General features: G+C 44.8%; 1 protein-coding gene across 1 annotated transcript in view; it reads right to left on the bottom strand.

Annotated features, from left to right (window-relative positions):
* The window catches only part of LOC122370485, a 51,700-nt gene extending 28,037 nt beyond the window's left edge, over nucleotides 1-23,663 (bottom strand). The window contains exon 1 of the mRNA XM_043346141.1: nucleotides 23,441-23,663. The gene's annotated coding sequence lies outside the window, so the exon portion shown is untranslated. The remainder of the gene's footprint in view (nucleotides 1-23,440) is intronic.
* Nucleotides 23,664-24,823: the final 1,160 nt, after the last annotated feature.

Genomic DNA, 24,823 nt, shown 5'->3' with positions numbered 1-24,823 from the left:
TGTACCTGTGGCACTACGAAAGTGTCTCTGTCCGTGCTTTGACGTGAGTGAATGTGTGAATGCTGTGAATGTTTAGATTAGTAACCGCGGATACGGATTCTGAGCAGTAATCGCCACGCACTTTCAGAATGTGGATCGCTCATGATTGTTCAATACAAAATACAATACAACACTAAGCTTGCGATGAATAAAAAATTAATAAAAATTCCAAAGGAAAAATTTCATTGTTGAGCAAAAAACTTAATCTTTTTTCATTTGCCTCTAATGACTTTTGGGACCAAAATTTTTCACATTTTTATTTTTTCAAAATAATCTTCATGTCATTGCAAATCGACATGCAAAAAATTAGAAAGGTGTTCTTTCTATATAAGTTCCTCATTTTCCCGCAAACAAAATGGGTTTCGGAGGGGTTGATACGACCCCAGCACGCCGTTTCGCTTCTAATAGAGCTAGAGCCTCGCGGAAAAAACGAGCGTGTGTGCCGTTACAAGTCTCAGCGATTGGTACCCGGTTTTAAGGTCTCAGGTTAACCAGTAGCGTCTGAGGTCAGGTCACGTGACTGAAGTTACGGGTTCGGTTTCTAGTAAATAACTTCGCAAAAAATGGCCGCAGAGCCGCGATTTTGGCATCATTGTGTTCGCCTAGCTCAGGTGCATCGAATGGTATACTTTTTGCTAGGGTGAGGTCAACTTAAGCAGTTGACCTCGGGTCAAGGTCAGGTCAGAGCCCCTCAGGTCACGAAGCTGGGCAAAGGGTATCATATGGCATATCATTCGATTTGGAAGGTCTTCCAGAGTCCATTGGTGGCTTTCCAGACTCTCTAGCTCCATTTGATCGGGTGTTATTGACGAAAAACTCGTACGACCCTAGTGACGTCATAAATGACGTCACGCAAGGTTAACAATGCAAAAGTAAAGCATTGAACTTTGCAAGGAGTGCATGAAATCACGATACCATGTCCGTGGGATAGTTTTAGATCATTCTCGGCGCCAAAATAACAGTTTTTATATTTCCCCATTGATTCAAAACAGTGATGTCACGTGACCGACCTGACCTCATGTAACCTTGAAAAATTTTCAGATATACAAGTTGTGAGACCTCTGGAGGACACCATGTATGCGTCCTGTAACTTTCATCTCGGACAGTTATGGTCATTGGCGTCCAAAACAATGTCAGAACCAAACAGTCTTTTTCACCCTCGCGCTTATAGGAAAGAGGGTTGACTGAACCCTCTTTTCACTTTTTTCAGATGACTCAGACTTGAATTGAAATTTCAGTAGCCCGTGATGTCACTAAGCAGCTTTACCACGCCATTTGTAAGCTCCCCTCCCGAAATCACTATTTGAAACCGTTATCGTGACGTAAAATAAATACATTTATAGAAAGAACACCTTCCTAATTTTTGCATACTCCTTAACAATGAGCCAAATATTTTTTTTAAAGAAATAAAAATTCAAAAAAAATTGGTCCCAAAGTCCAAAAAAATACAAACGAAAGAAAACTCGATATGTCATATATCAAAAAAAGCGTATTTTTCGAAATTTCAAAAATACATATTAATCTCTGTTTCATTGCAAGTTCAATGTTATTTGAAAATATATAAGCATGACCTTTCCTCGATATTGAATAAAAAAGTGCCGAAAAATGTACTATATTGATAGAAAATATGTGATATTTCGGCCACTGGCCTTTGTCGAACATATATAATCAAGATTAACAATAGTTTCGGTTCGCCGCATCGCGTTCCAACTGCCTCTACAAAATTACGTACATCAGTTCGTGACAAAATCGATATCGTACCACTGTAACAAAGTATTATAATTCCGTTGAAAGGTGAAAACTATCTATGAGTACACAGGTTTAGATACACCTACCGGCCAATAACAATACCTATAATCAGGCTTAGATACCTTCATAAAGCTAGAAAATCATGACAAAGGCTTTAGACCGAAAGAAAGTAAGGACAGTTTAAGACGAAATTATCCTACGCCGGCATCATCCTTCACTATCAATCAGCGCATCCCACCGTGACAAAATATAACATGGCTAGGAGTCAATTTCAACGGGCGATTCGGAACTCATCTACCGCCGAAAAAACAGAGGAAAGTATACGAAAGGTATGGACACTTCTGTCAAAAAATGGGTACCCTAATCACATTCTCCGAAGGCTTCTGCGAGAGGCGAGAGCACAGAGAAGACCTTCGGCTGATGGGCATCAGCGCCGAGCGCAGTTTGACGGGTTCCTTTGTCTACCATACATAGACGAGGAGCTGCTGTGCAAGATAAAAAGTAAGGTCAAAAGATCAGGCTTAGACATACGGGTGGCGTGGCAAAACAAGGAAAAAATAAAAAACAAACTAGTACGATCCGCTATGTCGAAGCCAGCCTGTCCGGGGGGTAGGAGATGCCACACATGTTCAACTGGGTTCGTGGGGGATTGTACGTACACAGAAAAATGTTGTATATGAAATTAGATGTGAACTTTGTCGCCAGGATGGACATGACTGTGTGTACATAGGTGAAACGAAGCGCCCCCTGCGACTGCGCTTCAACGAGCATGTACAGTGGGTCTATTTAAGATCTCCAGAGCCACCACGTGGCGCTACGGTCGGGGTAGGGCGAGTCCAAATCCCGAGGGAAGTGAGGTCACCGGTCATTGTGGGGGAAGGAGGGAGGGGGGGTGACGCGGTATCACGGCGCATGGGGCGTGCGTAGCGCCGGGCAGGGCCGCGCCGCCCGCCACTGCGCCGAGGCTGAGGGGAGGGGATGATGGTTGCGGGTGCGTTCACTCCGGTATGGTGGTATCCTGTTCACGTGGAACCGGCAGGAATGCGACTGAAGGGAATCATTATCTCAAACAAACGGGCAAGCCAGAGGCACCGTCAGTTCCAGCCAAAATGTTGAACAATGATAATTGAAATCTAGGACGTATTCATAGCATGCAACTGTTCAGTCGATAGTTGCATGATGCTTTTCATGATGCATGATGAGGCTTTTCCAAACTGTTATTTGAGTTAGATATTTTTCATTTGGCACGTTCAGTTTTGGTGGGTTTTATCGGGTCGATAAGAAGCATAAAAGAAAAATGTTGAAACGGCTCCAGACAAATGACCAAAAATATTTTTCTTTAAAAAATGAAACTTAGCTGAACATTGATAAGCGATAATTTTGACTTTTGGAGAGGATAACGGGGAAAGATATTGGGGAAATATGTCATCGTGCTTATCTGTGTTGCAGTAGAAGGAAAGGTTTTGGTTCGTGTCTAGCTAAAAACGGACCCGGGAGTGGGGCTCGAACTCACGACATCGCATTCAGCTCACAGGTTACCCAACCTCAACGCTACGAGCACCTATCGCCTTGCGCAGCTTACTCAGTGTTTCGGCTAAAGTTCGGCCAAGGTGTCTGACGTCTGTCAATGTCACGAGGCGAAACCCCAAGGTAAATGTCCGTCCCGGTAGCTCGGTCGGTAGAGCGTTGGACTCCATGTGCCATATGGTGAGAGCGCACGTCCCGGTTGAAAAAGTCCGGGTTCGAAACGCGGCGTGTGCTTGACGTTTTTGAGCGGCTCCTGACGGGTATGGCTGTGGTTGGTGGCAGGCCGCTGCCAGGCGAAGTCAGTGAGGGGACCGGCCGTGCGCGGCTATGTGCGCACGTTAAAATTTGGACTCTAAATTCTGCCATAGACCAGGAATTGCTTGATCGGAGGGTAGAGAGCAGGGTCAACGCAACAAGCTCAGCTTAGCGGGGACTTTGCCCTTGTGATTCCTTTCTTTCAAAAGGTCCGGGCAAAATTTATATTAAAAAAAGGGGGAGCCGAACCAGGTTGGACCGGGTTGAACCCGGTTGGACCGGTGTCTTACACGCAATCGTGGTCAGACAAAACAGAGGCTAATTTCGGGTCAAATATTTTTATGAACTGATCTTATTGTTTTTAGCTTACACGTATAATAACTTTTAGCTTTTTAACTCCAGACTTCATGCACAAAAATGTGGCATTCGTTCACTTTTCCTCATCTTCTCGTAGCGACTTGATTTGACCTTTTGTCTTACCAGCCAAAAAAAAAAAATCACCTGCGTGATAATTACCTATTTGCCAAAGGGCGTTCTACGCATGAAATACCAGCCGGTCAAAAAACCGGCGAACGATACGATCTTTCTATTTCTTGAATTATATTCAATGAACATTTCAGGAGACATAAATAATCTTAATCCTTATAGCTACTGGGCGCCCGGAGCATTCGCTAGCATTCCATTGCCAGCTGCATTACCAACATCACATTTGCATTACTTTGGGTTCACCATAGTTGACAGTAGATGAGCCGGCCACAGCAAACCCATGCCTCATTATCCTTTCCTTCCAAGCAGCCAACTGTCAAGCTAACCGGCCGCCCGGTCCACCACCGCGATATGGAACAACGCTGGAGTGCGCCATTTGCCTGGGGCAGTGCCCCACCGCGCCGGGGCTGTTTGACAGGTCACTCGCACCGTGACCTCGCCAACCGCCCCCCCCCCTCCGCCCACCTCCCCAACGGGCTCAGCTCGGTAGTGACCTCTCCTTGAATCTCACATGGACTCGAATGAGGCTCAACGCCATCTAGTTGCGTCTGGAGATCCTTACTAGATCCACTGTACGTGACCTCAAAAATAGAACTCCAGATACTCCCATGGGAGAGCATTTCCAGGCCTCCCACTCTAATATTTCAGTAGATGGCAAAGTACCTCTCACTGTGAAAGTCATGTACAGTCTGTCTTAAAAGTACCGCGCAAAGTGAGGGCGGATCCATCAAGCCTGACCGAGGAAGGGCCTGCAAAATTTGAGTCACCGAAGTAGTTGACATCCTCGTCCATTCCTCAGGTCAATTGGTTCGGTGACTTTCAAATTATAGCAGGCCCTTCCTTGGTCAGGCTTGATGGATCCACCCTCACTTTGCGCGGTACTTTTAAGACAGACTGTACAGGTCTAAGGACCACCCGGATCGAAAAATAGCCGAGTCTTTGATGATCAGGAACCACCGCCCACATCTAAACAGTAACGACTCGTCATGGCCTATCCTGTGAAATTATATGTATGTACATTGTACAGTCTGTCTTAAAAGTACCGCGCAAAGTGGCGGTGGATCCATCAAGACTGACCGAGAAAGGGCCTGTTTTAATTTAAAAGTCACCGACCAATTGACCTAGGGAATAGACAAGGATGTCAATTGCTTCGGTGACCCAAATTTAGCAGGCCCTTGCTCAGTCAGGCTCGATGGATCCACCGTCACTTTGCGCGGTACTTTTAAGACAGACTGTACATTAGGGGTACCCATTTTTCCCGATTTTGGAAATTTGAGGGTGGGGGTGGTTTTTCCCATTATTTCGCGGCTCCTGATTCCAATGATGCCAAAAATATTGAAATCAAAGGTGGTTTAGGGGTCGCGAATTGAGATTTAAATTTGCGTATTTACCTAGAAATATGCCTATTTTACGCTGATAGTAAATCGCACCAAAGGCAAACTTTTTGTTTCGAAAGTCGGGTAGAGGGGTCATTGAGCGCTCCTTTTTCATCCAGATCGATGTGCTCCATCACGTGGTTCCGGTTAAATGCCTTACTAGCGATCAATACAAGTCGATATTGCAACATTTGGTGAAAAGCGCCGTGATGTTTTGCTCCTGTTGTTGGTATCATTCTGGTCGGCGTGTAATTATTTTTTATATCTTCTGCCTTCATGTGACCTTTGGTGACCTTTGGTATTGGTGACCTTTGATGACCTGTGAGGTCAAACTTAAATATGACGTTTCAGTTGCCACATCTCAGTTCATGACAGGCTTTTTGTGTCCATACAATTAAAGTTTCCGCAAATTAGCTCAGGATACATCTCACAGGTTATGGCTCCGAATGGACTTCAAACCATGTAATTCAAAAACGATCAAACCATTTTGACCGTATACTTCCACAAGACACGCCGTCCTGATCGCTGACCACAGGCGGCGGAACGGGGAGGGCACCGGAGCACCGTGCCCCCCTTTGATTTTGGCATTTTAACATTAGCCCTAGGGGCGTTGCATGGAAAGAATGGGACCAAAAGTCGGCAGTGCCCCCCCTTAATTGAAGGTGTTCCACCGCTACTGTCGCTGACGGCTACGATGTAATACACGTATGAGACAAGGTAGAATAACTCTGGGTGTTCTACCCAAAAATATCAACTTCTAATCCAAAACCATAAACTCCAAAGCGTCGATTCTTTCCATGCCTACCAACCATGTACCTACTATTCCATTTCTTCAGTGGGGATACGAGTACACGTCTTAAGTGTAAGAGGTTCCGATACAATGCACATTGCACATCATTTACGACTTTGCATTTTTGACCACGGGCGACTAGCCATGCGCTGATACGTGCATAGCTGATAAGTGACGAAGACCTTTCACTGCTCCTTGCACAGATCACTTGTGATCTGAGGTGATTGGCGTATGAATCTGAAGAACCTAATGAAGCAGAAGATTTTCATCCTGCATGGGCCGTATATGGTGGTAACCAGGACGCGGCGTCATATAAAAGAGTGTGCGTGCAGAGGCTGAAGACGAGGAGAACTAGGTCCGCCACCTAAGGTCCATGGCCCACCCAATGTGTCGGCCCCCAGGCAATGCCAGGAGTCAGTAAACGGATCTGCCTCGGAGTTGGCTGAGTCGTTTAGACTTGGCACCTTCCTAATTTCCAGCTTTAGCCAATGCCATTCGACTTCAGTTCAGCACCATCTGAGGGTTTGGACTGGGCATGTACATAGAGTGCAGCGTAAGGTCCGTTATCTTGCAAGGACGCTGCTGGCAGCGGCCATCACCAGGCACTAGTTCCATGACATGATATCTGCACCCGTCTCAAGTTAACGATATGTCAACAGTCTAAACAAAAGTCTGTATGTGGGTGTGGGTGTTTGTGGGAGAGGGGCAAAGCTACACTCATACAGCAGTCACCCAACGGCTCGGTGGTGTAAAGCTTGCGCCCCTCCCTCAGCCGTGTCTGCAACTCCGGGACTATAGGGGGTCGGCTAGCGAATTGGCAAAGGTTATGCATACCGGCATAGCTTCTGTGCTGTTTTCATCTCGTTAAAGATATAAATAGGCCATTAACAACTTATTTATCTACTTCATGCCATATTTCCGTTACAATACGACACACGAGTTATATCGTCACATCCGTAACGACTTTTAATGCCCCTCCCACCCAGATTGTGTCAATAGGGGAAGTTGGGGCAATGCCGGAGTTGGGGCAAAGCCGAAATTCGAGATATTTCGAAAACCGTAAGACATGGATGCCACCTGTCAGTGATGCTCTGAAGCTTAAGTGACTACAATTATCGCATGTTTGTTACGAGTCGTCATTCGGAATGCTTCGGCTGTGAGGACACCAAGAGCGTTTTCAAGGTACGCGTTCCTTGTACTACATGCGCCTTTGAAGCTGCATTTCTTACTCATTATGCTACCGTTTGTCTGGCCAGTTCGGTCAAGTAATCTTCAGCATGTCTTTGCATAAGTGTGCTGCCTATTTGAAATTTATACGGCACGTTGAAAAGTTATGGGCCTGCAAATGAAAGTATGGCTGGCTGGGGTAATGCCGAAAACGTGCAATTACGCACGTTAAAGCACGCTACGTGGACTTTACTGCTGTAGAATAGCAACGCGAATTTTTAGTCACACAAATTACACTTTCAACCGACACAACGGCCTGTTACCTATAAGGAATTATTTACCTGGCATTTTCTTATTATATCACACAATTATAACTTCCAGTGTGCACCAAGCGTCCTCAAGCTCTTAAAACGCGTGTCAGCTTTGATAAATTCTGGATAAAGTTTGAGATAAAGTGGCAAAACATCAATGTCGGCATTCCCCGCAGATCATTTCTCCCATTTTCGGCTTTCCCCGCAGTCCGGGGCAACGCCGAAAAAGTCACTTCTTTGATATTTTTAGTTTGTGCGCTTAACGGTATGCGAATTCATCAAATGCGCCTGGTATGTTTGAAAGGTAAAAGACTGACCTCTCGAATGACGCCAACAAGAATTAGCTCTTGCTGTCTACCTTGCGTGCTACGGGCGTCAGAAAAAAAGTATTCGGCGTTCCCCCAACTTCCCCTATTCATTGTTTACGTCCTGGGGTTCAGTCATTTCTTTTGCTGAATAAGACGACTCATTGAAAACTAAATGGTCCTAATGAGAAAGCTTCGATCACTGATTTGAGCCCTCTGACTACATAGCCAGTCGTTCTAAGAGTTACGGTCTTGTATATATGTAGGTACTAATGACGGTCTAAGCCACAGTGAGTGTAAATGAGCATACACGTATGCTGTTCATTGACCAAAATGATATTTTTGGTGCTCTCTTTTACCGCTGCACGTCGAATACCACTGCAACACATTCAGGCTTTGCGCATTTATATCCATTCATATGAAGTCATTTTTCCAAGTAAAATTAAAACTTCCAATGCAAGCTCGCGATCCCTAAAAGTGGTCTGATATCGTTATTTCTGTCACTGCTAGATCCAGAACGGAGCAAATAATGATAAAATCGACCCCAAACCGTTGGCATGGTAACTTTGTCCCAACATAAAATAATGTTAATTTGGTCGATTTTCCGCTAAAATTGACCTTTTCATTTTGAATACGTGACCTCTAGAAATAGTTTGGTTTCGTTATTTTTGGCACAGATGGAATCAGAATGGACCAAATAATGGGAAAATTGACTCCCACCTGTTAGCATGGTAACTTTGTTCCAAAATAAAATAGCATTAATTTGGTCGATTTTTCGCTAAAACTGGCATTTTCATTTTGAATTCGCGACCCCTAGAAATCGTTTGATTTCACTATTTTTGGCACAGATGGAATCAGAATAGACCAAATAATGGGTAAATCCACCCCCACCTAAAATTTGAAAAATTGACCCAAAAATGGGTACCCCTACTGTACATGTGTGTATATGTGTTGTGCGAACTGCTTTGAGATATGTGTTAGTGATTTGGATTGTTTATTGATGTGCTTGTTTTCATTTGATTTGTATAGACTCACCTTCCACACGCGGTCTTCACAGATGTTAGGATAATTTCGTCTTAAACTGTCCTTACTTTCTTTCGGTCTAAAGCCTTTGTCATGATTTTCTAGCTTTATGAAGGTATCTAAACCTGATTATAGGTATTGTTATTGGCCGGTAGGTGTATCTAAACCTGTGTACTCATAGATAGAGTTTTCACCTTTCAACGGAATTATAATACTTTGTTACAGTGGTACGATATCGATTTTGTCACGAACTGATGTACGTTATTTTGTAGAGGCAGTTGGAACTTGTTAATCTTGATTATATATGTTCGACAAAGGCCAGTGGCCGAAATATCACATATTTTCTATCAATAAAGTACATTTTTCGGCACTTTTTTATTCAATATCGAGGAAAGGTCATGCTTATATATTTTCAAATAACTATTGCCATAGACCTCTACATACCTGGACTGGATACTCGAATCTGGCGAATTGCATAGTGGCCCTAAAAGTAAAACGTTATATCTCGGGAACTAGGTCAGGTACGATGTTGCGGTCCTCACTACTGGACAGCCCTATTCATCAAAATTTAGGGCACACATGTGTTGAAGCAATACCATGTAATAGGTCACCGTGAGCACGTGGCGCGTGAGGAATGTTTTCGAAAATGGTGCATCAGTATCTCTGGAACGGCTGAACCAATTGGCCTGAAATTTGGTATGTAGCCTGGTACACCACAGTCAACACTACAGGAAGATCGAAACTTGGCATACCAGTGCACGTGCGCACGTGCGTACCCCTTTTTTGTATCTCAGGAACCGCTCAAACGATTCGGATGAAATTTGGTATATAGTTAGATAACACATAACTTATAATGACGCACACTCGATGCTTGGCCTATCGTTGCACGTGCGCACGTGCGTACCCCTTTTTTGTATCTCAGGAACCACTCGACCGTTTGGCATGAAATTTGGTATGTAGCCAGATAACACATAACTGATAATGACGCACACTCGGTGCTTGGCCTATCGGTGCACGTGCGCACGTGCGTACCCCTTTTTTGTATCTCAGGAACCCCTCGACCGATTGGGATGACATTTTGTATGTAGCCAGATAGCACATAACTTATAATGACGCACACTCGATGCTTGGCCTATCGGTGCACGTGCGCACGTGCGTACCCCTTTTTGTATCTCAGGAACCGCTTAACCGATTCGGATGAACTTTGGTATATAGCCAGATAACACATAACTTATAATGACGCACACTCGGTGCTTGGCCTATCGATGCACGTGTACCTCAGGAACCACTCGACCGTTTGGGATAAAATTTGGTATGTAGCCAGATAACACATAACTGATGACACACACCCGGTGCTTGGCCTATGGGTGCACCTGCGCACGTGCGTACCCCTTTTTTGTATCTCAGGACATGACGCTTCGCGTATACGTCCGCTTTGTATCTCGGTGAGCACTGCAGTGTTTGTAATGGTTTGTTGCTGTCCCCAGCTACGATTTATTAACAAACTCTGCTACCCAAAGTTGAAACAACGCTATGTCTACTGATAAAATAGAGAACAAGATTAAAGCAGTGAATATGAGTCTTCTCATTATACAGTATATAACCAATATAAGCACGGTTATGGTTGTAACGACCCGCAGGGAGACGTAGATTCATGGCCTAGTCAATATAGACAAGAAGCAGTAGACTCACCAACTGAATGTTAATTAGTATGTTAATTACAACAATGTGTTAATTAACATGTGTTTCTCTTCGAATAAACTTGCGTAGGGGCTGTTTTCTTTCATGTTTTTCAAAATAAAGTCCTTTTTCAGCCGCGCGGAGGTATTTTGCAAAAATCGCACGATAACTTGCAGTGCGTGGCATTGGAAGAAAGTAAATACCAAGGCCCTAAAACATAGTAAATACCAAAAATACATTTGTGATAAAATCCAGATAAAATCTAGGCAATGCGGGCTTGGACAATGCTTTGTTTATAACCAAGGTCCTATATTAAGTTTACAAGACATTTATCATGGATTTACGGGGTAGGGCGGAATATTGAAGACGTTCAAAGGTGTTCTTGGACACTCTTGCTTATTGCAATCTTCTACGGTCTTGCTTTTTCACCGAGGAAAATGGGTTGAGTTCGACTTTAATTATTAACAGTGTACGAAGTCTTCTAAATGTGTTCTCGCTGGATTGGACTCTGTTTTTCTATAATTATGGTGAAATGTGCGGTTATAGGCTGTAGGTCAGGTTATGCTCCCACCAAAAGCGAACGTAATCTTACTGCTTCCCTGAAAAACGTTTCAGTGTTCACGTTTCCAAAGTATGAAAGGCGTGACATCAGGGAAAAATGGCTCAGCGCCGTAAAAAGAGATGGTCAATGGAATCCAGATCACAGCGGGATTTGCGAGTTACATTTCCAGCAACATGATTTCGTGGAAGACACATTTAGGAAAACTCAACGGCAGCGAAAGTCCCTGAAACCATCAGCGGTGCCGTCAATTTTCAATGACCACACGAGGTAAGAAACAAACTGTTGCATGAGTAAGGCGTGAGTAATGGAATAGCTTAGATTGCCTCTTCGCGAGAACTTTTTTATGTTGTAGCATGCTGCTGCTAAAAGTACCAAAATATTGATCTAATCACAAAACTTACACGAAAACGAGATCTCTAGCAAGTAGCAGTCTCGCATACCGTGAAGGTATTCGTTCTATATAGTATAAATTGCAGCTGAACGCCAGGAAGTCATACTCCGCTACAAGTAGTCCGTTTAGGTAAAAATGAGGTAGACGGACCAACGATATGGTCTTTGTTTTACAACATCATAACTTTAACTTGTCACCTAGGTAGCACTTACTTTTACCTGACTTTTAAGTGAACCTGTTTCTATCTGGTCCAAATTGCGGTTTATGTTCATTCAAACAACATTAAAATTTACTTTAAATCAACCATAGATCCTGTCATTCAAGCCCAGAGTTCATAGTAGCTGTGACCTTTTGTGACATGATGTTTGTGACCGGACTTGAACTTTGAATAAGTGAAAGGAATCATGAAAATGGTGATATTGGAGCACAACTATGACCGAAGGAAGCGAATATCTAGCAGTTTCAGACATGATTTATTTGAATATTTCCAGCCCACCACAGGCCTAACATTACGCAGCCATGATCTCCAACTGATCTTCATGATCATTAATAATGATCGTTAATTTGTGCTGCCTACCATTTTTTCTGTGGCAATAAACGCCGTTTCAATTATTAACATCAGATCAATCCGTTCGGAGGTATGGCTCAGTCAGTTCTGTTACGCGAGATATCCAAGTCAGGTTAAGTTTATCTTCTGTACCTACCTACTACTTCAAAGTGAGGTCAAGCATGTGTTCTCGTTCGAAAAAAAACATTTTATGTAATTATTACATTGATTGGTGGAAATGTTTTTAAGTTAGTGTTTTAATACATACCAATATGAAGTTGCATAAGTAATTCTTGAATATCTAGTCTTAATTACATGCTTTCCGTTTTTTTCAGCTCGGCCAACCGCCCACGGACATCACTAGCAACACCATCATCGAGGCGCCATGCCACGGAACGGCAGCTGCAGCAGCAGTGCGCCGACATGATGAACGCGGAGAGATTCGCTACTCTAGAGGAGCTGCACGCCAAGCTAGAGAATGAAAATCTACCCTCAGGCTTCATCATGGTCAAGATGCTTCTCTCCAACGCAGCTGGAGTTCTGAGCATCCGGCTTGAGAGACTTGATGAAGCAGTCGGGCTTCCTGTGATCGTAAGAAATCTGACCATTTTCGAGGACTTTCGCTTCCGGATGCACGTGGCTGGTGCCGAAGTCCCGCTTCAGCACGCCGCCGGACTGACGGCCAGGTCTGGGTCTTTCCAGAGCACAGCCGAGGTGCTGAATGTCCTAGCTCGTCTGAAGTCAGTGAATCCTACTGGAAAACACTTGATGTCTTGTGCTGCTGATCTCCTGGATCGGGCGGCGGAGACCGGCGGTGGCGATGACCTCACCATCTGCCAGTTTGTCGCAGAGCAGCTGCGCTTGGCCTCAGTTCCTGCCAAGGGGCGGCGCTACAGCCAAGCGCTGATGAGTTTGGCCGTAGTTTGGGACAGAACAAGTCCCAGGCTTTACGAAGATATCTGCCGCTCCGCTGTTCTGCTCTTGCCGCACCGAAAGACTCTCCGACGACTCACAACCGCGGTGAGCGTCAGAGAGGGGCTAGAGATCGGCACGGTGAACTACCTGAAGATGAGACTTGCAAAACTGAGCGAAAGAGAACGGCTAGTGAACCTCGCAATGGACGAGGTCTACACGGCCCGAGCGGTGGAACTGGCTGGTGGACGCCTGTACGGCGAGGGAAAGGATGGCGTCACCAGTACCATATTCTGCACTTTCATCTCATCTGTCGCTGGTAGCTATGAGGATATCATATCCATGTCTCCAGTGACCAGCATCACCACATCTGACATCAGAAACATTTTCTTCACGGTTCTGAAAACTTTGACGGAGATCGGATTCACCGTGGTCTCGTGCACAACCGATGGCCACCGAACTAACCAGGGGTTTCACAACTCCCTCGGTGAAGATGGACGTCATCCGGAGTTCATCATCAACCCGTACAGTCCAGACGCCAGGGTGTACACGATGTTCGACACTGTGCACCTATACAAAAACTTCTTTTTCAACCTCATGAACAAGAAAACTCTCGTCTGCCAGCTCCCAACTACCGAGACAGTGGTGAAAGCCGAGTACAACCACCTGCAGCAACTGTACAGGATGGAAATGGGACAGGACATCAAAATGGCCTATCGACTGACAGACAAGGTAATTCACCCCACAACTGTCGAGCGTGTCAACGTTCAGCTGGCCGTGGCAGCCACTCATGAAACTACCGTGGCAGCCCTCAGGTTTTATGGCCAGAAGGAGGAACACTGCAACTTCAGACAGACGGCTGATTTCTTGGAGATGCTGAGGAAGTGGTTCAGCATCGTAAATGTAAAAACTCCTTACACACATGTGTGTCTGCGCGGCTCCATCAGAGCCCCACCAAGCAGGGAAGAGAAGCGTGGTCTGAAATATCTCGCCTACTTTGGAAAGATGCTCGAAGCCTGGCAAAACAGGACCGGAGCGGGCAAGATGTCAGCTGACACGACACAGGCCGCCATCTTCACGTGCAGAGGCTTGATCGGCGTGACCCAATACCTGCTGGAAAAGCACGGTGACCTAGTGCATTATGTTCTGCTGGGCAAAATCCAGTCTGACCGAATCGAGAGCCGGTTCGGTTACCTGAGGAAGCTGGCTGGAGGAAATTTCTGGGCGAGCGTGAGGCAGTTTCTCGAAGGTGAGGCGGTCATTCGTGTGAAGAGTCTCGTCTGGCTCACTGGCTACAGTTTGGGCACAGTATCTGCCCAGATGGAGGAGGCCCGCAAACAACGGCAACGAGATGACTCTGAGGTGGTTAAGACGCTCGTAGACATCACCTCCTCTGCAGAACATGAGGCTTTATCAGAAGGATAAGAACAAGCGCTCATGCATGTGGCTGTCTACCTCGCTCGTTCTGCCCTGAAAAGGAGGCCGTGTCACGCCTGCCACGCGCTTCTGGTGAACGAGAGCCCTCGCCAGCTGGAAGAAGTGCGTCTGGACGCTGACCTCGAGCATCACGGGGACGGTGCGGCTGGCCTGGCTGAAGCCATCAAAACATTTACCGACCTCCTGAATCGGGGCAAGCTTCTCTATCCCTCGGAGCTGGCTGTCGAGCTGTCTATGAACATCTGCCATGTGTACAGGTATGATGAATTACCTATTAAAACTTAGATGTGGTGTATGTGTAGTTACACTGTTAAAGGGGCTGTCCCATCTTGAAAAAAAAGTTTCCAATACGAAAAGGTTCGATGACAGTCCAAGACCACGTTGACCAATTTTCAACGCTCAGCACAGCTTATTGTTTAGAAAATTATAGTTAAATCCCCTTGATTAAGTCGTGTCTTTGACGTAATAAAGACTCATTCAAATAAAGCAGAAATTGCGCGGCATTTGCGGCATTTTCAGCGCAGTCGTTTGAACAGAAAACGACTGTTTGTCTGATTCACAGGTGGCTCATGCAAGACGACGCTTCGCGGTCTGCTCTGCTCGGTTGCTCCGAGCCACGCTCCTGCTTCGAGAAAGTGATGACCACTATCGGCGAGCAAGACAGTAGCCTTGCAGGCCTTGAGTGCGAGAGCGGCCACGACTTCCTGTTAGTCTACGGAAGGATGGCCAGCGCTCTATTCAACGTCTTTACGTTTAACTATGCTACGGGAATGAATAGTGCTATTCATTCAAGCAAGGGCAGAATGACGTCTCAGATGACGACACGTGAACAAAATCGAGACAAGATCAGAAAGCTGAACAGCGGAAAGAAGTAAGGGACACGCACCCAGGGTGCACCCAGGGTGCACCACTCTGCGTTGTTGTCTATTTTATGTCTTGAGATCGCGGACGCTCAGCTGTCTCGTTGATTTTCAGCTGATGTATCGCCGCGTGTTCGTCTCGCTGACGTTCAGCTGCCTTGTCGACGCTTGTTCACATCACCGATGTTCAGCTGTCTTGGCGGCGCTCGTTTGCCTTGTTCGTGCCAGATGTTGTGTTCTAAATGCCTAATTTTGAGTTCGAAGTGTAAAGTCACTGTCACGGTCATAAGGATGAAACACTTGTTATTGTGTATGTCCGTGTTTGCACCCGCTCTAGAAATTAATGCAAACATTGCTCAATTTCTTTGTTTCTTTGTATGCTGCTGTCGGCTTCAAATGTATAAACCTTAAAAGCTACGCCTTCATTTGCTATTCTTAGCAATCAAGTATGTACTCAGCCTGCACAACACTATTGTGAAAGAGGAAAACGAAAATATTACAAAATCCGAAAAGCACACACAAAAAAGTACAATTTACAGCTTAGGGCTAGCTGCATCATCTGTGCTACAATAGGGTCTCATCATCATGAGGGCTACATTATATAAACGGTATATAGACAGACATGATAGACGATTATCTTCAAGACTACAGTCGAGGTCGACCATCGTCGCTCCTCTAGCCCTCGCCCGCACATGCCATTTTCCCATCCTAGAACGCACATGGGCGGGGGGGGGGGTTGCCACCCCCCCCCCCCCGCGCCATTTCGTTCCTGTTGGAGATAGAGCTTCGCGGTAAAGACCAATTATGCCAAGTTTTAAGTTTTTGCCGAAACTTTCTGTGTGGTGTACTGTGGTGTGTACTACATTCTGATGTACATGCTCAATTTCATCCCAATCGGTCTAGTGGTTCCTGAGATACAAAAAAGGGGTACGCACGTGCGCACGTGCACCGATAGGGTGCACCGAGTGTGCGTCATTATCAGTTATGTGTTATCTGGCTACATACCAAAATTTATCCCAAACGGTCGAGGGGTTCCTGAGATACAAAAAGGGGTACGCACGTGCGCACGTGCACCGATAGGCCAAGCATCGAGTGTGCGTCATTATAAGTTATGTGTTATCTGGCTAGTGGCTACATACAAAATGTCATCCCAATCGGTCGAGGGGTTCCTGAGATACAAAAAGGGGGTACGCACGTGCGCACGTGCACCGATAGGCGAAGCACCGAGTGTGCGTCATTATCAGTTATGTGTTATCTGGCTACATACCAAATGTCATCCCAATCGGTCGAGTGGTTCCTGAGATACAAAAAAGGGGTACGCACGTGCGCACGTGCACCGATAGGCCAAGCATCGAGTGTGTGTCATTATAAGTTATGTGTTATCTAACTATATACCAAATTTCATCCGAATCGTTTGAGCGGTTCCTGAGATACAAAAAAGGGGTACGCACGTGCGCACGTGCACTGGTATGCCAAGTTTCGATCTTCCTGTAGTGTTGACTGTGGTGTACCAGGCTACATACCAAATTTCAGGCCAATTGGTTCAGCCGTTCCAGAGATACTGATGCACCATTTTCGAAAACATTCCTCACGCGCCACGTGCTCACGGTGACCTATTACATGGTATTGCTTCAACACATGTGTGCCCTAAATTTTGATGAATAGGGCTGTCCAGTAGTGAGGACCGCAACATCGTACCTGACCTAGTTCCCGAGATATAACGTTTTACTTTTAGGGCCACTATGCAATTCGCCAGATTCGAGTGTCCAGTCCAGGTATGTAGAGGTCTATGCTATTGCCTACTATGTTCCTCGCACAAGCACTTAACTCCATCAAGTTCAATGTTATATAACATTTGGCATTTGAATAATCTGTCTTAGAACTTATTCTTTGGAGCGCTCTTGCGAGGAACATTATGAATATTAGAGAGAGAAAATATATGAAAAATTGACCTCTCCTCGACATTTGAAAATTATTTGAATAGCCAAATATTACTGTATTGATATTTCGACCAACAGGTCTTCTTCAGAATAAGACAGTGTACACAAGTGTACAAGAACGAGAATACAATAATTGATGCAGCAGACTTATTCCCGCGGTTTTCAAATTCAAAAATTAGCGCGGTTTATCTCGCGCTCATAAAACAGTGGTACAACCTTTTTAACAACTTCAAAATATCACAGAATATGCATGAAAACACATCGCTTGACACATCGAGTTCAAAGGTCAACACTCCAAAGTCAAAGGTCAAAGTACTAGGTTCAAATGCCAGACAAGAAGGTCGAGTTCAAGGTTAGAGTTCAACGTATCTATGACCATCAAGGTCAAACCATAGCCAGATAATGTAAATTATACAATATACACATATATACAGATCTTCATTCGCACTGATTGTTCACAAGTCCAGTAAAGCGCATTACAAATTTAGCAATACAAAATTGGCCATAGGAAGCATTGGACATTTCCACGATCACACTTCATACATTTCCAAATCTTCACTCACCCACATTTACATATATCTACATGATAGGCCATGAGGACACATTTGAGTTTAGCCTTGGGTCAAGCTGCCTGATGAGTAGTGATTCCGCTATTTTGCGGTCAGGATGGTCTCTTGCCCGGTACAAAACTTCAACATCTATGTGTGTGAGGTTGCCTGTAGTCTGTGGGTGACAGGTACGAAAATGGTCTCCTAAGGGTGTATCCTGTTTTTGGCTCGTCATATCACGTAAATGTTCATTGAACCGCAGCCTCAAGGGCCTTTTCGTTTCCCCAATGTACTCCATTTGACCTACATCAGAAGCACAAAGTTTGCATTTTAGCCTATAAACTACGTTTTTTTGTGTGCATAGTCCGCGAAAATCTGTCTTACATAGATTACATCTGTTGCCGCCCGGGCATTGAGGTTTGGAAAAGGCCGACCGCACTAACTGTTTCTTTAACTTTTTATCATTACGCCATGCTACTTTCACGTCCAGCCCCGATTTCTTGACCACTTTTTTCACCTTGCATAGCAAATCCTCATCGATGTACGGTAAGGTAAGGAAGCCATCCTCCCCCAACGTCTGTTTCGGTGCCCTACCCTTTGACCTCGCTTGTCTGACCTGCCTTAGAAGTTTTTTTCAACAGCTGTGCCGAATAACCATTACCCAGTAGCAATGCCCTCATCTTGCTCACTCCAGATTCTGCCTTACTTGTGCTGGAAGCATTGTTGTAGGCTCTATGGAACATGTTCCTAATCATCAGCTCATGGCAAGGATATTGACACTTTTGGTTTAACGTACGATGATATTTGTGCCCTCTTGGACCAGTGCCTAAACAATAATGTGTTTTCGTTCGGGGATAGCTACTATAGGCAGAAACTAGGCATAGCCATGGGAAACCCGTGTGCGCCACCTTTAGCCATCATTTTTCTGGATAGGTTTGAACAGCAGGCTCTCGGAAACGCAGCTCTGAAACCTGAGTTTCTGGTAAGATATATAGACGACTATGCAGGCATTTGGATACATGGGGAGGAGGCGCTGTTAGGCTTTGTAGACTATCTGAACAGCATACATCCAAATCTAGCTTTCACCTTGGACTTCACTAAAGATAACAAAGGGGTGCCCTTTTTGGACACTTTGGTTACTATCGAGACATCCCAGGCAGGTAGGGCCAAACTGGAGACGGAACTGTATATCAAACCAACGAACTCGGGCATAGTGTTACATGCTACCTCAGCACACCCCTCAGCTACTAAGCATAGCATGATTAGGAACATGTTCCATAGAGCCTACAACAATGCTTCCAGCACAAGTAAGGCAGAATCTGGAGTGAGCAAGATTAGGGCATTGCTACTGGGTAATGGTTATTCGGCACAGCTGTTGAAAAAACTTCTAAGGCAGGTCAGACAAGCGAGGTCAAAGGGTAGGGCACCGAAACAGACGTTGGGGGAGGATAGCTTCCTTACCTTACCGTACATCGATGAGGATTTGCTATGCAAGGTGAAAAAAGTGGTCAAGAAATCGGGGCTGGACGTGAAAGTAGCATGGCGTAATTATAAAAAGTTAAAGAAACAGTTAGTGCGGTCGGCCTTTTCCAAACCTCAATGCCCGGGCGGCAACAGATGTAATCTATGTAAGACAGATTTTCGCGGACTATGCACACAAAAAAACGTAGTTTATAGGCTAAAATGCAAACTTTGTGCTTCTGATGTAGGTCAAATGGAGTACATTGGGGAAACGAAAAGGCCCTTGAGGCTGCGGTTCAATGAACATTTACGTGATATGACGAGCCAAAAACAGGATACACCCTTAGGAGACCATTTTCGTACCTGTCACCCACAGACTACAGGCAACCTCACACACATAGATGTTGAAGTTTTGTACCGGGCAAGAGACCATCCTGACCGCAAAATAGCGGAATCACTACTCATCAGGCAGCTTGACCCAAGGCTAAACTCAAATGTGTCCTCATGGCCTATCATGTAGATATATGTAAATGTGGGTGAGTGAAGATTTGGAAATGTATGAAGTGTGATCGTGGAAATGTCCAATGCTTCCTATGGCCAATTTTGTATTGCTAAATTTGTAATGCGCTTTACTGGACTTGTGAACAATCAGTGCGAATGAAGATCTGTATATATGTGTATATTGTATAATTTACATTATCTGGCTATGGTTTGACCTTGATGGTCATAGATACGTTGAACTCTAACCTTGAACTCGACCTTGTCTGGCATTTGAACCTAGTACTTTGACCTTTGACTTTGGAGTGTTGACCTTTGAACTCGATGTGTCAAGCGATGTGTTTTCATGCATATTCTGTGATATTTTGAAGTTGTTAAAAAGGTTGTACCACTGTTTTATGAGCGCGAGATAAACCGCGCTAATTTTTGAATTTGAAAACCGCGGGAATAAGTCTGCTGCATCAATTATTGTATTCTCGTTCTTGTACACTTGTGTACACTGTCTTATTCTGAAGAAGACCTGTTGGTCGAAATATCAATACAGTAATATTTGGCTATTCAAATAATTTTTAAATGTCGAGGAGAGGTCAATTTTTCATATATTTTCTCTCTCTAATAATCTGTCTTAGAGTTACAGCCCGCCAAACTGAGCGCTGCAAAGCAAGATCCAAAAAATGTTATACACCATAACTCAAAAAATACTTATCTGATAAGCCTGAAATTGTTACAGGTGGATTCAGAGCCCCTGATTACCCCTGAGACCAATTCTCGTCAAATTCCGAGAGATGAGGGTGTCAAATTGGAAAAAAAGTGGTACGATCTATCGTGGAATGCCCCAAATGCCAAATGCCATACGGCATTAAACTTGCATTGAAACAAAGAATAATATTCATTTTTAAAGTTTTGAAATATATACTATTTTTGATATACTGATATTTTTGATATTTTTGATTACTTACGATGAGAACAGCAAGCACTCTGCCGTTACAGTTCTAACTTCTGTTTCGAAAACCGACATTACACACATTCGCTGCCAGCATAACATGTATTGTTTGACAGTAACAAAATACAATTGACATCTGAACCCCAAACGGACCGCCATCCACTCAAATTTTATAACCCTGACCGGTCAGGGGGCGAATGGAGGTCATCTCCTGGGCATTACACTCAGCCCTTGCACAAAATATCTCACCTCACAGTGATCACTACAACAATAGCACCGACTTGATAGTGGATTTCAAAGTACTTGCATCAGCTCTTCCTGCTATTGCAGACGATCATCTCCTCAGGGTAATGTTGTTCGGGACATGAACGAAGATCGTTTTCGGAGTTTCATAAGTGCTACTGCAACAGCCTGGCACAAAACAGGACTTGTACGCTCTTCTCTGCACTTTGCCCTTCAGTATATCACAAAAGAATTGTTTAGCAACCATCTTACGCTTCTTTCACAGTCTCCCTTGCCACCGTAGGGCGTAGATAGATTGCTGTTGCTGGTAAGTTAACCCGCGCCCAGATGGGGTCTGCCGAGCAACGCGGTCTGATGGGGGGGGGGGCCATTTTGGCCCCCCCCCCTCAGATCTCGAGAACCACGCAACATAGCGACAAGCGGTAAACGGTGTTGGATAGCCCCAACGGGGAACTACCTTGTGACCCAATTTCATTGACCTCGGTCAAACCGATGACGTCACAGGTCAGGTCAAAGGTCGAATTTTCACCGTTTACAGGCATTTCAAGAAATGCGTTGTAAAATCGTGTAAAATGCATTTCATTGGAAATTATCGATGGCGAAATGTTCTTCAAACACATATTTTGCTATTTGAGGTCACTGATACCAGGTCAGGTCACAGAGGTCAGGTCACTGGGGGGTCACAATATGAAAGTGTCATGTGATACATGTTTTATGGTCCATTTTACATGACAAATGCGATTATGTGGGTCAGACAGACTTTAGGGCCAGCTTAGGTCACGTTTTGGTCAAGGTCAGGTCAAGGTCAGGTCAAGGTCAGGTCAAATTAGGTCAAATTTCAAAGTTGATATTTTTGCATAAAATGGGTATCGATTCGATGCAGCTCGTCACGGGGAGTTCAATGGTGGTCTCCGTTTTGCGCTACGAGGTCTAGAATTGCTAAAAATTGAGTTCAAAAATTTGACGTCATCAATTTTTAACAGTTTTTTCGCTATAACTTGGCCAAAAAAAGAGGTATCGAGCTAAAATTTGGTATGTATATCGAAGAGCGCAGGGACTATCACATACATTCCGGTTTTTTCGAAATTCGAAAAATTTTTGGAAAATTTTTGAGTTTTTCTAAAAAAATCAATTTTTTTGATTTTTTTGGGTCAAAATCCCAAAATTTCGAAAATCCGAGATAGCAGTTTTGTAGCGCCGTCTTTTGTCTACACAACCATATAAAGAACTTTAAAATTGCTTGTTAACTGTAGAATTGGTGAGCGTTTCAAGATGTCATGTTTTTTGCTCATTTTTACTCGAACATGACCTCAGTTTGACCTCAATAACTCCTGACCTGAGGTGACCTGTGACTTGAAATTTTGTGTGAAGGTGTTAAATTGATGCCCGGTAAGGTACCCAAAATTTGGCGGCGCTGCGCGCCGCCGTTTTCTCGCTATTTAAGAAAAACCACAGGGGGGGGGCCAAAATGGCCCCCCCCCATCAGGGCGCGGGTTAAGGCACGGTAGATAGAAATTACCTCGGTTCTCAACGCCTTAAGTTATTTTCATAAAAAAGAACAAATAAATGATCAATAAGATGACAGGAATGTAAACATTTTAATCGTAAAGTAGTCCAAATATTGGAATGAGCTTTTGCTTTTCAGCATCCTCCGATTCATCATCTTTATCATTTGAAAATTCGAGGTACATAAAATGTTTATCACGCGCTCAATGTAAGTGGGAATATAGGATAGTACACGGCAGACACATCAATTTTTGACACTGAACATTTCATCCGTAAATGTTTTAGCATAATTTAAAGTTAAAAACAGCGCGAATGGCAGAGTGAAACAAACAACATCTTTCACCCATTGATATAACATGTAATCTGTGGTGCGCCAGATGCGCCATTATTTGTCAACCGCAGAAGGTGACATGTGACGTAACAGCATCAAGAGCATCTTTTTTCAAGAACTTTTCAAAACAAGTTTCCTATCTTTCTTCCCCCATTTCTCTCAGCATATTGATTTTATGAGGCAATGGTATGCACCATAAATTCTGTGAAAATAGTTTGATCATTTTCATGCAATCTTAAAAAATCGAGTTCCCAACCCCATTCTGCCAATGGTCCGCTCGCGGCCCATCCCCACCTGGCCCGTCGTGTGTCCGCGTTGTCACCTCTCCCGTCGTGTGTCCGCGTTGTCACCTCTCCCGTCGTGTGTTCGCGTTGTCACCTCTCCCGTCGTGTGTCCGCGTTGTCACCTCTCCCGTCGTGTGTCCGCGTTGTCACCTCTCCCGTCGTGTGTTCGCGTTGTCACCTCTCCCGTCGTGTGTTCGAGTTGTCACATCTCCCGTCATGTGTCCGGATTGTTACCTCTGTCGACACGTTTCCCGATGGTTACCACTGACCTCTCCAGAGGGTGGTTTAGGTACGTCGTGTCCCTCCGCCGTCTCCTCCGTGTAGGTGGTGTGGAACCACAGACCACCCTGGTACTCCTGCTGGCTCCAGAACCAGCCCGCTCCGGCCTCGAAGTTCTCGCACCATTCTCCGGCGAGCGATGGCGCCAGAGTGGTGAGCAGCACGGCCGCCACCACACTCAACTGGGGCCTGCTGACAGAGGGCCGAGAAACGCCACACGCTCAGTCGTCTAGCAAAATAAGACCTTTGTAGTTATAAATGGACAAGTATGGTATCGAGAGTATATGAACCTCCAGGCTCCACAAATCAAACTATTAACCCGCGAGTTGCTGGGGGGGGGGCGTTAAAAGCCCCCACTTTTTTCGCCGGGCCACAGCATGAAAACGGCGCGCCGCAGGCGCGCCAAATTTTGGGTACCTGTAGGGAATTGAATGAAGTTTATTGTGACAAAGTTTCAAAAAAATCGCTCGGAAATTTTTTGAGATATCGAGGTTTTAGTGACGTCATGATTTCTGAGTTTTCGACCAAAAACGGCATATGTTAAAAAAATCATATAAAATCACAGAATAGACATATAGACATGCCGTAAACGCCACTGGACTGCTAATACCATGAACAATCAAATGGCTATCTTCGATTGTTGATTATCGTTCCGCATTTTCCAAAATCTTGAACTGAATCTTGGCAATTTCTCGTGACTACTTCACGACCATGATACATGCATTTCTTAAATTGAACTTTTTTAGCCAAACACGTACACATATGGTAAAATGAATGTCACCATCGTGTTCCACGCCCCAAATTACCCATAAAACATGTGTCACAGGCTGCGAATATTAGTTTTGATTTTCGGGGATATGTGCCTGCCCGGTTGACCTGACTTGACCCTGACCTATGCTTGACTGACCCCTACATGGAGCTGACATCTTGTAGGCCTTATATGATGGATTGTGCACCGTTTTGACAGAGTTTATGACGAGAGGCGCCCATTGCGAGTCCTGAAGTCCATGCTACTGAAAGCCCGATTTCAGGTGTTGACCTGACCTTGACCTGACCTGTGACTCAAAATTCACTTAAAGTACTCATCTGAAGCGTTCGTCGCTTCGCGTTCTTTCGTTTGCCGCCTCGTGCGTTTCGCTGCGCCTATTGGTTCTCGAGTTATCGGCTGGGGGCGTTTAACGCCACCCCCCCCCCCAGCAAACGGTGGGTGGCGAAATACCCCCAGCAACTGCCGGGTTAAAACAGTTACATTAAAGGCGTACCGGTTTCGTCTATTGACTTCTTCAGCGCCGTTGTATGAAACATGAACAAGAAAACGAGCACAACATCATCGTTTGAAATAAATAGCACGTATTTCTGAGAACAAGGTCAGA

Source organism: Amphibalanus amphitrite, unplaced genomic scaffold, assembly GCF_019059575.1.
Source record: "Amphibalanus amphitrite isolate SeventyFive unplaced genomic scaffold, NRLGWU_Aamphi_draft 001136F_arrow, whole genome shotgun sequence".
In the NCBI taxonomy this organism is placed as follows: Eukaryota; Metazoa; Arthropoda; class Thecostraca; order Balanomorpha; family Balanidae; genus Amphibalanus; species Amphibalanus amphitrite.
The sequence above is the reverse complement of the archived record's forward strand: the minus strand, read 5'-3'. Positions and strand labels throughout refer to the sequence as shown.